We start from the raw sequence: 13,903 nt of genomic DNA on the forward strand, positions 1-13,903 counted from the left end.
CTCCTGGGGCCCCAGTTTGGGAGTGAGTTCCTGCAGGGCTCCTTGTGGCACAGCTTCAGGAGGTGCCATTTGCATCACACTTTATGTAAAAGGCACCCTCCGTGGACCCCAGGGCAACACATAGGGAGGTGGACTCAACTGAAGCTGAGAGAGGGAAGACCACCTGTCAAGGTCAGATGGTATCCAGGGATACAGTGACTAGTGACTCCCTTGGGGCAACAAAAAAGGGAGGTTTAGGGGGAGGTGGTCTTTTGTATCTAGGCCAGGAGTTCTCAAATCCTGGCTGCATTCTAGAACCACCAAAAGAGCTCTTAAAAATCTGGATGCCCAGGGCACACCTCAGTATTCTTTTAAATCTCCCCAGGTGATGCCAACATGCAGCCAAGACTGAGAACTACTCCCCTAGGTCTTTGCTACTCCGGGGAGCCCGTGGACCAGCAGCATCAGTATCACCTGGGAGCTTGTTAGAACTACACTCTCAGCCCACCCCTGTTGTTGTTGTTAGGTGCTGTCGAGTCGGTTCCACTCATAGCGACCCTACGCACAACAGAACGAAACACTGCCTGGTCCTGCGCCATCCTCACAATTTTTGCTATCCTTGAGCCCATTGTTGCAGCCACTGCGTCCATCCAGCTCATTGAGGGTCTTCCTCTTTTTTGCTGCCTTCTAATTTTCCAAGCATGATGTCCTTCTCCAGGGACTGATCCCTCCTGATAACATGTCCAAAGTATATGAGACGTAGTCTCGCCATCCTTGCTTCCTAGGAGCATTGTGGTTGTACTTCTTCCAAGACAGATTTGTTCGTTCTTTTGGCAGTCCGTGGTATATTCGATGGAAACCCTGGTGGCGTAGTGGTTAAGTGCTACAGCTGCTAACCAAGAGGGTGGCAGTTCAAATCTGCCAGGTGCTCCTTGGAAACTCTATAAGGCAGTTCTACTCTGTCCTGTAGGGTCCCAATGAGTCGCAATCAGCTAGATGGCAATGGGCTTGGTTTGGGGGTATATTCGATATTCTTCTCCTACCCCGCAATTCAAAGGCATCAATTCTTTGGTCTTCCTTATTCATTGTCCAGCTTTCACATGCATATGAGGCAGTTGAAAACACCACATCTCGAGTCAAGCACACCTTAGTCCTCAAGGTGACGTCCTTGCTTTTCAACACTTTAAAGAGATCTTTAGCAGCCGATTTGCCCAATGCAATGCGTCTTTTGATTTCTTGACTGCTGCTTCCATGGGTGTTGATTGTGGATCCAAATAAAATGAAATCCTTGAAGAAATCCTTGACAACCTCAAATCTCCTCTCCATTTATCATGATGTTGCTTATTGGCCCAGTTGTAAGGATTTTTGTTTTCTACCAGCCCTTCCCTGTACCTACTGAATTAGTCTGTGTTTCAAGGAGATCTTCAGGTGATTTGGGTGAGAACTGCTGCTTTGTGTGGTTTAGCAAGAGGTAACAGGTATCCTAGAAGGTAGACAGGGCATGGGAGAAGGAGTTTGGGAGCAGCTAAGGCAAGTGGGTACCAAGCCCCTAGGAGGATCAGGGGTGGGGGTAGGGCCTGCACCCAGCGTTGAGGAAATGGTGGAGCATGCAGGCTGTCTGGGGGAGGGGGCAGTGACTCAGAGGAAGAAGATGGCAGTGACTCTCAGAGGCTGAGTGTAGGGGGGACTACAGGGGGCCGAGGGTTTCTTTCCTTAGCTACAGACCTGAGGCTGAAGCCCAAGTCCAGGCAGACTGCGGCGCTGGGCTCCGAGCTCCTGCTTGACGGGCAGAGATACAGGCAGGGCTGTGCCACTGCTGTAGGACTTTGGATGCCAGGGCTCCAGAACAGAGGTCTAGAGGGCGGGAGACTAGAGTATCAAGCTTTCTCGCTGACCTGGTTTGGGAATCCCATCACCAACCGACCAACCCATTGCCATCAAGTCGATTCCGACTCATAGCGACCCTATAAAACAGAGAAGAACAGCCCCCATAGGGTTTTCAAGGAGCGGCTGGTGGATTTGAACTGCCAATCTTTTCGTTAGAAGCCATAGCTCTTAACCACTGCAGTTAATAAAATTTCCTCTGAAATGAAAATGACTCAGACATTCCTAGGAGACTGTGTTTTAGCAGCAAAATAGAATGTGTCCAGTTTCAAAAGATTCCTCAGTGGTTAAATAATGACTCACGGGGCTTAATGGGCCGAAACGGAAATCAGCATTGATTCTTTAATTAGAGAAGGTACTTTCCCTCCATCTCTTCAGCATCCAGCCCATCAAGGCCCTGGAGCTGGTTCTTAGGTTATCCCCGGAATCGCCGCCAGAGGGCAGGCGCCTCCCAAATTCACGTCCTGCTGCAGTAACAGCGAGGGAACCACGGGGGGCCGCTCAAGCTGCCAAAGTCTGTAAATACCAACAACCAGATGGCATTTCCTGGCAGGTGGGCGGCTGTTCTACGTGAGGGCCCACCAGTCAGGCCTGAGGCCTCAGAGAAATCCTGGGGCGGGAGGGGAGACTGGGTAGCTTTGCTGCTTCTGCTTTATATTCTTAGGCGTTTGGATCAAAGTTTGAGAGCTTAACTTCCTAGAACATTAAAATGAGGTCTGGGAAAATTCCGAAGGATCCTTCATGTGAGGAAAGGCCCTGGAGTGGTCCAGGAGGAGATGGCTCCAGGTAACCGCTCTGTCGGGCAGCGTTCCCAAGCCTGGCACTGACACAGCCCCGATCTGAAAGGCGAAGCAAAGCCGCGTGGTGCCAGGAAGGCAAACAAAACGCCCTTTGCTCCTGTGGGGACTGGCCTCTCTCTCCCAGGGATCCACTGTGCAATTGGGCCGTGACTGGGAGGGATGGGGAGCCCTGGTGCCACGGCGGTTAAGCGCTAGGCTGCTAACTGAAACGTCGTTAGTTCGAACCTATCACCCGCTCTGCGGGAGAAAGATGTGCCAATCTGCTCCCCTAAAGATTTACAGCCTTGGAAACCCTATAAGGCAGTTCTACTCTGTCCTATAGGGTCGCTAGAAGTCAGAATTGACTGGGCAGCAATGGGTTTTTTGGTTTTGGTTTAATCTCTACAGGAGCAGATGCCCAATCTTTTTCTATGGCTGAGTGGTTTTTGGGTTCCCATCACTGACCTGGTTGGCAGCCAGCACTTACCCCCCCTCCCCCACCACCACCAGGGCTCCTTGAAGTTGACTAAAGCTAACTTCTGGCATCACCTGGGCATTATTTTTATTGATTTAACAAAAACTTATAAGGCACTTATTATGCACCAGGAACATTTACAAATGTTAACTCATCTAATTGTTTTAAAAGGCAGTTCCGCCAACTTTTTTTCCTCTGTTGGCACAGTGGGGAAAGCCTGACTTCCCATCTATCTGGGCTTTGGTGCCACTTGGTGTCTCCAAATCGCAGCTCACCTGCTGAACTGAGTGCAATCTTTGAGCCTTAGTTTCCTGTTCCCCCAAATGGGAATTGGCAGTAACTGCCTTTGCAGGGTTGTTGGGAAGAGTAAAAACATTAAAAATAACATATGTAAAGCCCATAACAGTGCTCATGGCACAGCTGCCATACGTGTCAACTGTGGTGATGATTAGCTACGTGGGCATTAGAAAGGAGATTAAACAAAACAACAACAACCTGTTGTCGTGGAGTCGATTCCAACTCACAGTGACCCATTTGTTACCTAAATATGGGGAGTCTCAACATTCATTGCCTTCTGTATACAGTTATCACCAGTTGCTGTTGACCCCATGTGTGTCCGAGTAGGACTGTGCTCTGCAGGGTTGTCAATGGCTGATTTTTCTGAAGTAGATCACCAGGCCTTCCTTCCGTGGCACCTCGGGGTGGAATCAAGCCTCCAACCTTAGAGCATTAACTTTTTGCATCACCCAGGGATTCCACAGTTATTACCAGCTCACTAAATGCCAGGCACTGTATTGGGTGCTGAGCACTTGAGGGTGGACAGGGCCCCAACCTCATGGAGCTTATAGCCTTACAAGTGAACTCTGACTATGCAATGAGCTCCTAGTCCCAGACCACTCTGAAAAGCAACACCAACAAAGGGAGAAAAAAGCAGACCTCCCAGGAGAGGGAGATGCGCTCACAGAGGCAGGACTTCTCCAAAGAGACAGAGTGTTCACCTATAGAACTATCGATCCAGCGCCCAGCAAACCAAAATAAAAAACCGTTCCAATCAAGTGGATCCCGACTCATGGTTACTCCGTGTGCTTCCGAGAAGAACTGTGCTCCAGAGGGCTTTAATGGCTGTGACCTTTTGGCAGCAGATTGATTGCTAGGTCTTTCCTTCAAGGCATCTCTGGGTGGATTTGAACTCCAACCTTTTGGTTAGCAGCCAAGTGCTTAACTGTTTGTGTCGCCCAGGAACTCCTTCCAACACCCACAGGGGGACTCGTTTATTAAATATCAGAAATGGGTAGTGGGGCTTCTTTCTCACTCTCCCAGGGAGAACCAGAACAGGAAAAGCCCAGTTAAGCTTCCCCGTTGTTCCTGGCACCCCATTCTGAGATGCAAGCCGCAGCAGCACATACAGACCCAGAAATATGAGCACACCAACACACCTGGTGTAACAGGAACTCTCACGGTGGAGGTGAGAGTTGAGCCGCCCAGCCCTTTGGGGGAACTAAATAAATTGAACTGACCATATAGGCAGCTTCAGTTCTCCAATTAGAGCTAAAAGTTAACCCCACTGCCTGGGGAAGAGGGAGGGAGGAGGGCTAGGAGCAGCTGGGGTCACCAGAGTCTGACATTTGCTTGTCCCAGAATCTCAGATTTCTGGCATCCATGGAGATGTCAACTCTGGGGAAGACAGCAGAGTGAGGTGGCAAGAACTCAGGGTTAGGAGGTGGGAGCTCTCACCCCACCTGGGCAGCCACAAATGCACCCCTGGGGGCACAGGGGCCAACACATACCATAGGCTGGCTGCATCTACTTGGGGGGACCCAGGGCATTTTCCCCAGATCTCTGAAGGACTGCCACACCAGGTAGGATGTGGTCAGGGAGTGGTGCCCCACTCCTTGGTGAAAGGTTCAAGCCTCACTTGGGGGCAGAAGTAAGGCCCCATCCAACCTCGAGCATCCTCAATTCTGGGAAATGGCCACAGTCTGAGAATCTCCTTTGTGCTGGGCTTTGTGGGCAGCTAGCTCCTGCTGCATCCACCTTGAGGGTTAGAAGCTGAGGCTGCCCAGAGGTCAGCTTCCTACCCATGTTGGCTACAATTTTCACACACATCCCATTTCTCCCCTGTCCAGCTCTCTTGATTCTGAGCTCTGGCTGGGCAACTTCTGAGTCAGCCATACTCCCCCTTTTTCCATTTTTTGCCAAAGTCCAGATCTCAGGTGCCTGTGCAGATGTCTGGGGACCCTCACCCCATCCCCAGATGCCATAAATCCAGCTCACTTTCCTTAAGGGGCTCTAGCCTTAAACTTTCCTCTCTCACATATGGAAGCGCTCAGCACCCGACTCCAGACGGGTGGTCTGAGGCGCTCTGCCGCCACCTAGTGATCATGTGTGATCACACACCCTACAATGGCTTGTGAGTAGGTGGGGACCAGTAGTGGAAGGTGAGAGGGGTTAACAGGTGGGTATTTTGCTGAGAAATAGTATATTAATGAAGCAATCTCTGAGTTCCTGGACTCTGGGAAAAAGACTACCCTGTGGTTACCAAGAAAAATGTTTTCTGTGAGTTAAACCTTTATTTCCTGTTTTGGGGGCATTGAGAACCCCAGAAGCCTGAGTCTAAGAACATAAAAAGAGTTGCTGGTCACAGGGTCACCTTGGGGTCTAGGGCAGCTGGTACACCAAGGGAAGGACCGGTGTTTTCTTAGAGACAAAACTCATAGGCATCAAGAAAGTGGACTTATGAAGCTCCTTTTTTTCCTCTGGGGGAAAAATGATGCAAAAACCACAACCATGTGAGGCAGAACTTCTGGATTTTGCATTTGCAAGGTCATAGCACGGATGAATCTGCCTTTGAACCCTGAACTCCAGAAGAAAGCCTTTACCTCCTTCAAAAAGGACCCTAAGATCGTAATAACTGGTTTGTTCTAAAGGCAAATCTGATCTACATCTTTCAGGATGACTTCACGGTGGGGCTGTGGAATTAACAGGGATGTTTGAAGGTGGGCCGGCCACAGGCCATGTCCTTGAGTTGTGGGGCATGAGAAGCCTGGTGCCCCCTTGTGGCTCTCCCCTGATCCCACACTGGTCTGGGGGCCAGCCCTCAACTCTCGCCAAATGGATCTGGTCTTTCCCTCTCTTGTCGTTGTTTACTGCCGTCAAGTTGGCCCCTGACTTGTGGAGACTCCGTACACAAGGAAACAAAATCTGCCCAGTCCTGCACTATCCCCACGGTTGGTTGTGGTTTGGACCATTGTCATCCACAAGGTTTTCACTGTGATTTTTGGAAATAGATCACCAGGCCTTTCTTCCTGGTCCATTTTAGTCTGGAGGCTCTGATGAAACCTGTTCAGCATCAGAGCAACACAAAAGCCTCCACTGGGGCACTGGCCCAGAAGTGAACTCAGGTCTCTTGCACGGAAGGCAGGAATTCTACCACTGAGGCACCGCTGCTCTCATCTTCTCTTCCTACCCGAATCTTAACACAGGCCCTCCCGTTCACTCACTCATTCCTTTATTCAATCAACACCTTTCTGTTCCAGCTCAAAGGATCTGATTCCTGCCCAGAGGGAGTACCTGGTCCAGCACTAGAGAAGGGCTGTAAACAGACAAGTAAGAGCCCAATGTCCCACTTGAGTGAGAGAGTTGGGCAAAGGCCTATGGGTCCGCTGAGGTGGGGCCCTAGCCTGGAGTGGGGTGGGCGACAGAAGGCTTTCCAGAGAATACTGGACGAGAGAAGAATATTTTAGGCTATGGCTCAGTAGGTCCCTTCCCTCCCTTCTCTTTGCCCCAAGCCTTTGTTTGCTGGCATAACTAAAATTATTTTCATCCTTACTTAATGATGTTGCTATATTGGAGCTGTCTCCCCCCCCCCCCCCCATTCTGACATCTCAAAAAACATCCCTAAGCCACCATTATATTTTCTTTCTCTGACAGTGAAGTCCTGGCAGAAACCTGCCACTGGCCTCATCTCCAAGTGACAACGTCCCCTTCTGCCTGTCTGAGACCCAGCCTTCCTCCAAGTTCCTCCTCTTTAGGAGGCTGGTCCTGACCTCTTCTGTGGGCGCTTTTAGAAGCCTAAGATAGAAATAATTACCTTACTAAATACGGAATGATATCTCTCGTTTCTTACTTTATTTGTATTTTTGACAAAGAGTGTCCCACCTGCTCCCCTATGACCCTGTCTGTACCCTCTTTTCACAGAAAAGTTGGGGAGCATAATCTCCTTATGTGACCGCAGAGTCTCATCTACAAAATGCTCTGCACTGCTTGCTCAACACACATGGTGGCACCGTCATCTCTCTTGCTTGCCTGCAAGCCTCTCTAGGGTGGACTCTGGGCTTCTCTGAATCTTCGGTCTTTTAGGGCCTCTTGTCTACCCCCTCTCCTCCCCGCCCCCCACACAAAAAAATCCATTTGTGATCAAGTCCAACCCATAGCAATCCCACGTGTGCACAGTACAGCTGCACTCTATAGAAGGTTGGAAGATCACCTGGCCTTTGTTCTGAGGCACCTCTGGGTGGGTTTGAACTGTCAACCTTTTGGGTAGTAGTTGAGCACCTAACTGGCTGTGCCACCCAGGGCCTCCTTTGTCTATCCCAGATCCTGCAAACCAACAGGACTTCAATGTACTGTAGCTTGTTAAGAGAAGTCAGAACTTCATTTTGTGCCATGAGTTACCACCAGTAACCAGTCGTTGTTGAGCTGATTCTGACTTGTGGTGACCTCATGTGTGTTACAGTAGAACTGTGCTCCATAGGGTTTCAATGGCTGGTTTTTCAGAAGTAGACTGCCAGGCCTTTCTTCCAAGGCATCTCCTAGGGGACTCCAAACTGCAACCTCTCAGTGAGAAGCCAAGTACATTAACTTTTTGTACCACCTGGGGACTCCACACCATGAGTTAGCCTCCTACAAACTCAATGCCCCTCTTCCAAAGGTGGATGGTTTGTTCCCTGGGAAGCAGTTTTGCACCTCACTTTCCCATCATTGAATGGGGTAATGTCTAATGCCAAAGAATGAGAATGAGGCAGAAGAGGCTATGGTTATATGAAAGCACAAAGCCCCCAGCACTGTCCACATGGACTGTGAACAGAGGACAAACTTCAGCGGAGAGAGAATCAAGATAATGAGTTATTGAAGAAATATCCTAAGAGGGCTGATGTGTTCCTTGATATTTTCCAAACAAAGAATGACTAGAAAGGCTGAAGGAAATTAAGATTTAACTCTGGATGGAAAGCTATGAATGGAGACTTTGTTCTCCCAAGAATACGGTACATATTGAGTGTTGGGTGATTCTCCAATATCCATCCCACCCCTGTTCCACTGGTAACAGTAACGTGTCTTGAGAAATGATACAGTTCAAGGGGTGGGCCTGATTGCCCTACGGGTTTTCCCATATCCCTTGCCATGTGACTCAATTCTAACCAATGAGACATAAGGGGACAGCTGCTGAAGGCTTCTGGGAAAGTTCTTCCTTCCTCTTAAAAGAGAATGATGGGCAGCTATTCTCTCTTGCCAGACACGAAGGAGGAAGGATGTAGCTCGATCACCACAGGCTGCCCTCTTACTACCATGACGGAAACCAGCGTCAGGTTGCTCACCATGGAGAGCAGAGTGGAGATGGAAGGAATCTGGTCCTTGCTGGCACTGTTGAGTCTCTGGGCCAACCTCGAAGCCACCCTGGCTCCTCATGGACGTTATGGTGCATGGGCCAATGAGAGTCCTAATTGTCTGAGTTTGAGATGGGTTTTCTGTTACGTGCTGTCCAAAGCACCTGGTTGATAAGAGTTTCCAATCCTTTGTGAGAAGAATGTTGTAGAACTCTATAGGACTTATAGAACATGAGGAATGAGGGAGAAGGAGCTGAGCTGGTCTCTCAGGTTGCTGGTGTTGCGGGGCATTGTGGTGGCTCAGCTAGGGCTCAGACACTTTTCTGTTCCCCTTCTCCCTCCTCCCCTTAGTGTACATCCACATAAGCAGAAGTGCATGGAGGCTTTTATCACTACAGAAAGAGGGAGGTACTTGGTTGGGGAGGACAGAGGCTGGAACAGAAAGGAGGATGACGCAGCTGGCATGATGACTAGTGCAGCCATTAGATTGATTTGAGCCTTGGGTGTAGAGGTCAAGACCAGAAGCAAAAATGACTGGAGCCCTGGCTAGAAGTAGAGCCACTTCTGGGACCATCAATAGTGTGGTGCAGAGTTTGAGAGGGGGTTTTCTTCCCCACCCCACACGGAGCCCAGTACAACTTGGGTACCCCGTGGGCTTGTGGCTTCCAAAGAAGCTGGACTTGACACTAGCATTGTCACAATGGACACCACGGGCAGTGGCAGCTTCATGGGTAGTGGATGTTGACATGGGGGAGCCAGAGCAGGGGAGGAAGGAGGTACAAATTTCAGTGGTGAATGTAACTGACTGACTGGCTTCATGTACCTTTGGGGGTATATTGGAAACCACTGGCTTCTATCAAGGCAGGAAAGAGGCTTAGAATCCCTCTTGTTCTCAACTGCTGTCGGGTTGGCCCCTGACTCATGGTGACCCCATGTGCAGTGGAACAAACTGCTGCCCGTCCTCTGCCGTTCCCACGACTGGCTGTGGACTGGACCGTTGTGATGCACAGGGTTTTCAATGCCTGGTTTTTGGAGGTAGTCAGCCAGAACTCTCTTCCCAGCTTGTCTTAGTCTGGAAGCTCTGCTGAAACCTGTTCAGCATCATAACAACACACCAGCCTCCACTGACAGGTGGGTGGTGAGTGTACTTCAGGTGCATTGGTCAAGAATTGAACTTGGGTCTCCTGCATAGAAGGCAAGAATTCTACCACTGAACTACCAGTGCCCCCCATGTGTGACTCATTTTGATAGCCACGTGTTGAAGAGACCAGGTGACATGAGGTTCCACTGGCCGGGGTAACAGAAAATACACTTTGGTGACAGATAGTTCTGTTGGGGCATGTTGGGTTTGAGGTGACTGGAAGTCTAGGATGGGTGGGTTCCTCAGACTGGATCAAACGAACCTGCCTGAGTGCCTTCACGAAGAAGGCGCTTTTTCACAATGACTTGGATAAAGACATGAACATTTCTCCTCTCAAAAATACAGCCAACTCAGAGGCACAAAGAAGAGAAAACCCCACAGGTACATGTTAAGACTGTGAGGTGTATTTGGGATCCCTGTGAAATGTCCAGGATGTAAGTGGATATGAAGCAGGTGTTTGTGAGATCTGGATCTGGGCTAGATACACAGCCTTGAAAGTTACAAATTTATGAAAGGGTAGAAATGGATGACATTACCCAGTGTGTAGAATTAGTAGAGAGAAAATGGCCAAACACAGAAAATGAAGAACCCCAACATTTAGGGAACAAGCTGGGAAAGAACCATTTTTTAAGTGGCCTAGCAGAGTGCTCAGAAGGTAGGAAGATCAGGAGAGTGCAGTAGGGTGGCAAACACAAGAAGACTATTTCAAGAGAGAGAGGGAGTGGTTGACTGTTTCCAACACTGGACAGAGGACAATACCAGCACTCTATCAACAAAGAGGTAGTTGATGACTTTGAAGAGAGCAATTTCCACTGTGAGGATGAAGCTGAAGCTAGGCTGTGTGGATTGAGAAATGAATGGGAGGCAGAGCAGAGATGGCAGGCAGAGACAAGGCTTTCAAGAAGTTTGACTGCAGAGAGGAAGAAGGAGACGGTGGTAGCTGATGGAACGTGGAGTCGAGGAGGATATGCACAAGTGATAATACAGGGTGAGAATGTAATTGATGGAGCAAGGTGGGAGGTGACGGAATCCAAACTATAGAGACGGATATGACTCAGAAGGGAGAAGGGGAGGGGCTGAGGGATACTGTGCAGCCCATCCATAACTGTTTCTACTTTCTGAGGAAAAGAGGAGAGGAGGTCACCTGCTGAGGGCAACAGGGGCTTGAGGAAAATGGAAGCAGGCTAAAATGGTAACCGGCAACTTGGGGACTGGGAGTAACAGTTGACCAGGGCCATGGGGCATGCCATCGGGCAAAAGTGAAAACCAAGTTGAGGCTGGCGACTTGGAGTCCAGAAGTTGCTGATCTGCCGAGTTGTCGGCAGTTTCTTCCTGAGCCTTGCAGCCTGCATAGGGAAGGGAAGGGGGTAGACAGCGGACAGCTCTGCAGTTAGGGTTCTGCTAGGCAGGAATATTAGGACAAAGGGCTCCCAGAAAAGTCAAGGAGCTTGACCAAAATGGGCTCCTCCACCTGTGCCTCAGGGCTTACCCTGCATTAAAGTGGCTTCTGACTCGTGTCACAAGGCTTTCCTGGACGAAAGGGGAAATGGACTTAAAAACTAACCAAAAAGTTAAAGGCATTAGACCGTGTAGCCTAGTGCTGGTATCACAGGTGTAACGCATGTCAACCACAGTCACAGTTGTGATGTTGTAAAGGGAGAGGAGAAATGGAGGCCCAGGGGCACTGGCCTGGATCAGGAACCAGGAGACCAGGCTCTATTCCTGTCTCTGTTTCTGTGTGACCTTGAGCAAGTTCCTTCCACTCTCTGGGCCCTGGTGTCCTAGTAGAATATTTAGAACAGATGCTTTCTAAGGCCTCTTCCAGCTCTAAATATCACTGCACTCAAGAGGTGTGAATGGCAGGGTAGCTGGATAACCTGGGCCACAAAAGCCTGGGCACTGTCTTGCTGGGGACACTGAGGTGTCTTCATTTCCTATAGAAAAGATTTACTCCTACATACACCCACTCCTTGCTTATCAACACGGTTAGGTTCCAAAGAGCAAGTCATTATGTGAAAATCAGCGTTACGTGAAAATGGAGGTTTGTTTGGTTTCTGCTTTCAGACCATCCATTTGTCCGATTTTTTTTAGTGTAGAAAATATGATCGCAGAAATTATAACAGCTAAGATTTACTGATGTGTTCATCCCTGTATGGATTACACCTCTGTGAAGAAGGAGGCTTGGAGGAGACAAAGCTGGATAAAGCCCGGATGTGTGACTGGAGGGCCCACGGCTTAACTACTTCACCTTCCTCTTGTGCTGCGTCAGAGCTTCCCTAGAGAAGCCACCTCCAGGGCTCCACTCCCACCCCTGCAAGTTCTGTGTTCATGATCCTGGAGCCTGCTCTGCCCTCTGGGCCTGGTGAGTCACTGAGGCTCAGCGTTCCTGCAAGGGTGCTGGGAGCCTGGCCGCATAACTGGTGGCCCCACCAAGCCAGAGGCTTCAGGCCCAGTTTGGCTCATTCTGGGATGTCATTAAACTCAGAAGCATTTCTTCCAAACACCTCTCCAATGTGCCTTTCTTTCCCCTCTTCCTACCCCACAGCAACTTTGAGCTTCAGGTCCTTAAGCCACATGGGAGCTTGGAACCCACAACAGGGGACTGCTGGCTTGGGGTTGCGTGTGTGTCCACCTGGAGGCCGTGGTCACAGAGGAGGCCAGCCCTGGCAGAGGCAGCTGGATGCAGCATCCCCGGTGGCAGGAGGGAGCAGAAAGCACTGGGCAGCACAGCCCAGTTTCCCAGAGGCCGCCAGGAGACCCTCCTCAAGTGAGGGGACACTCTGTAGCCGTGGACCCCCTTAATGTGCAAAATTGATAGATTGTTTTACTATTGAGACAGAGCCCCCACAATGCTGTATCAAAAATCCTGTTTCCTTTGCTGGGCTCCCTCCCCTCCAGCTTTGCATTTGAATCCCACTTTTGCTTGGAGGATAGGGGTAAATCCCATTGCACCTGCCTAGTGTGATAAAGAATGTTGCTGAGGTAACTTGTGTGAACTCCCTACTTGTAAACCCCTTTAAAAGTAGATTGTCTGCCCACCCTTGGCGAGCAGTCTTGGCGGTGGCAGCTACAACTGACTCCTTTCCTTGTACAACAAAATAAAGGTGCTTTTCCTGTTCTCCCACTTCAGTCTCTCACTTATTGGCCAATACGAGTCATGCCAAGGAAGGACCTGGGGTTTCCACCCAGTAACGCTATTGCTGAAAATGTAAATGTCGATAACAAGACAGTCAATAAGTCAGAAGTAGGTATATAACCTACATATAAAAACCAAACCATTTGTCATTGTTATCCAGTAGATTCTGAGTCATGATGACCCATGTGTTACAGAGTAGAAGTGCTCCATAGGGTTTTCTTGGCTGCTATCTTTATGGAAGTAGATCACCAGACTTTCTACCACGGTGTCCCTGGGTGGGTTCCAACTGCCAACCTTTGGTCTAGCAGCGCTGTTTGCACCACCCAGGGACCTAACCTATATATAACACTTCCCTTAAGAGGAATAGGCACTTTGGACAAGTGTTCGACCAAAGCTTTCTGAAGACCTACTAGAACTGTACTTGTCTTGCGTCGCTTCAGAAAAGGGCCAGGTTGGAAAATTTGGGAAAACCCCAGGGAATGCAGGAGAAGCCAAGAAGCCTTTGAAGGGAGGCTTTTCCCCTTCTCTAGTATGTTTTTGTCTTGCTCCAGTTTTCCCTGGCATCTGTCCTGGGCCTGTTCTTCCTTCCTCCAGGAAGCCCTCTGGATGCCACTTGGACCCCCACCTGAGAGCTCTAGCAGCGAGGCAAATCCCTTCCCCAGTTGGCTTCCTATTTACCCGATAGGAGGAGCTTTGCTGGCCACACCTGGAGATTCAAATCAAATCAAGAGCCTCTCTGCCTTGCGGGCACTTCATTTGTATTCTAGCTGATTGGAGAAAACCGTGCAGAGACCCAGTTCAGAAGGAAATTGAATGATAAAATGGTGCCTCTGCCTGCCTTCACCTTCTCTGTGTTCAAGCTGTGGAGTGGTACGCCCCCTGCAGAGTACACCTGTTCCGGGTACA

General features: G+C 49.6%; 1 protein-coding gene and 1 non-coding gene across 3 annotated transcripts in view; both read right to left on the bottom strand.

Annotated features, from left to right (window-relative positions):
• TMEM266 (transmembrane protein 266) overlaps positions 1-13,903 on the bottom strand; it is a 217,100-nt gene that overhangs the window by 73,163 nt on the left and 130,034 nt on the right. The window lies entirely within an intron of this gene.
• Positions 9,875-9,945, bottom strand: TRNAR-UCU (transfer RNA arginine (anticodon UCU)). Its single transcript has one exon. It is a non-coding gene; the product is annotated as a tRNA-Arg (tRNA).

The sequence above is a fragment of the Elephas maximus genome, chromosome 13 (assembly GCF_024166365.1).
Source record: "Elephas maximus indicus isolate mEleMax1 chromosome 13, mEleMax1 primary haplotype, whole genome shotgun sequence".
NCBI lineage: Eukaryota > Metazoa > Chordata > Mammalia > Proboscidea > Elephantidae > Elephas > Elephas maximus.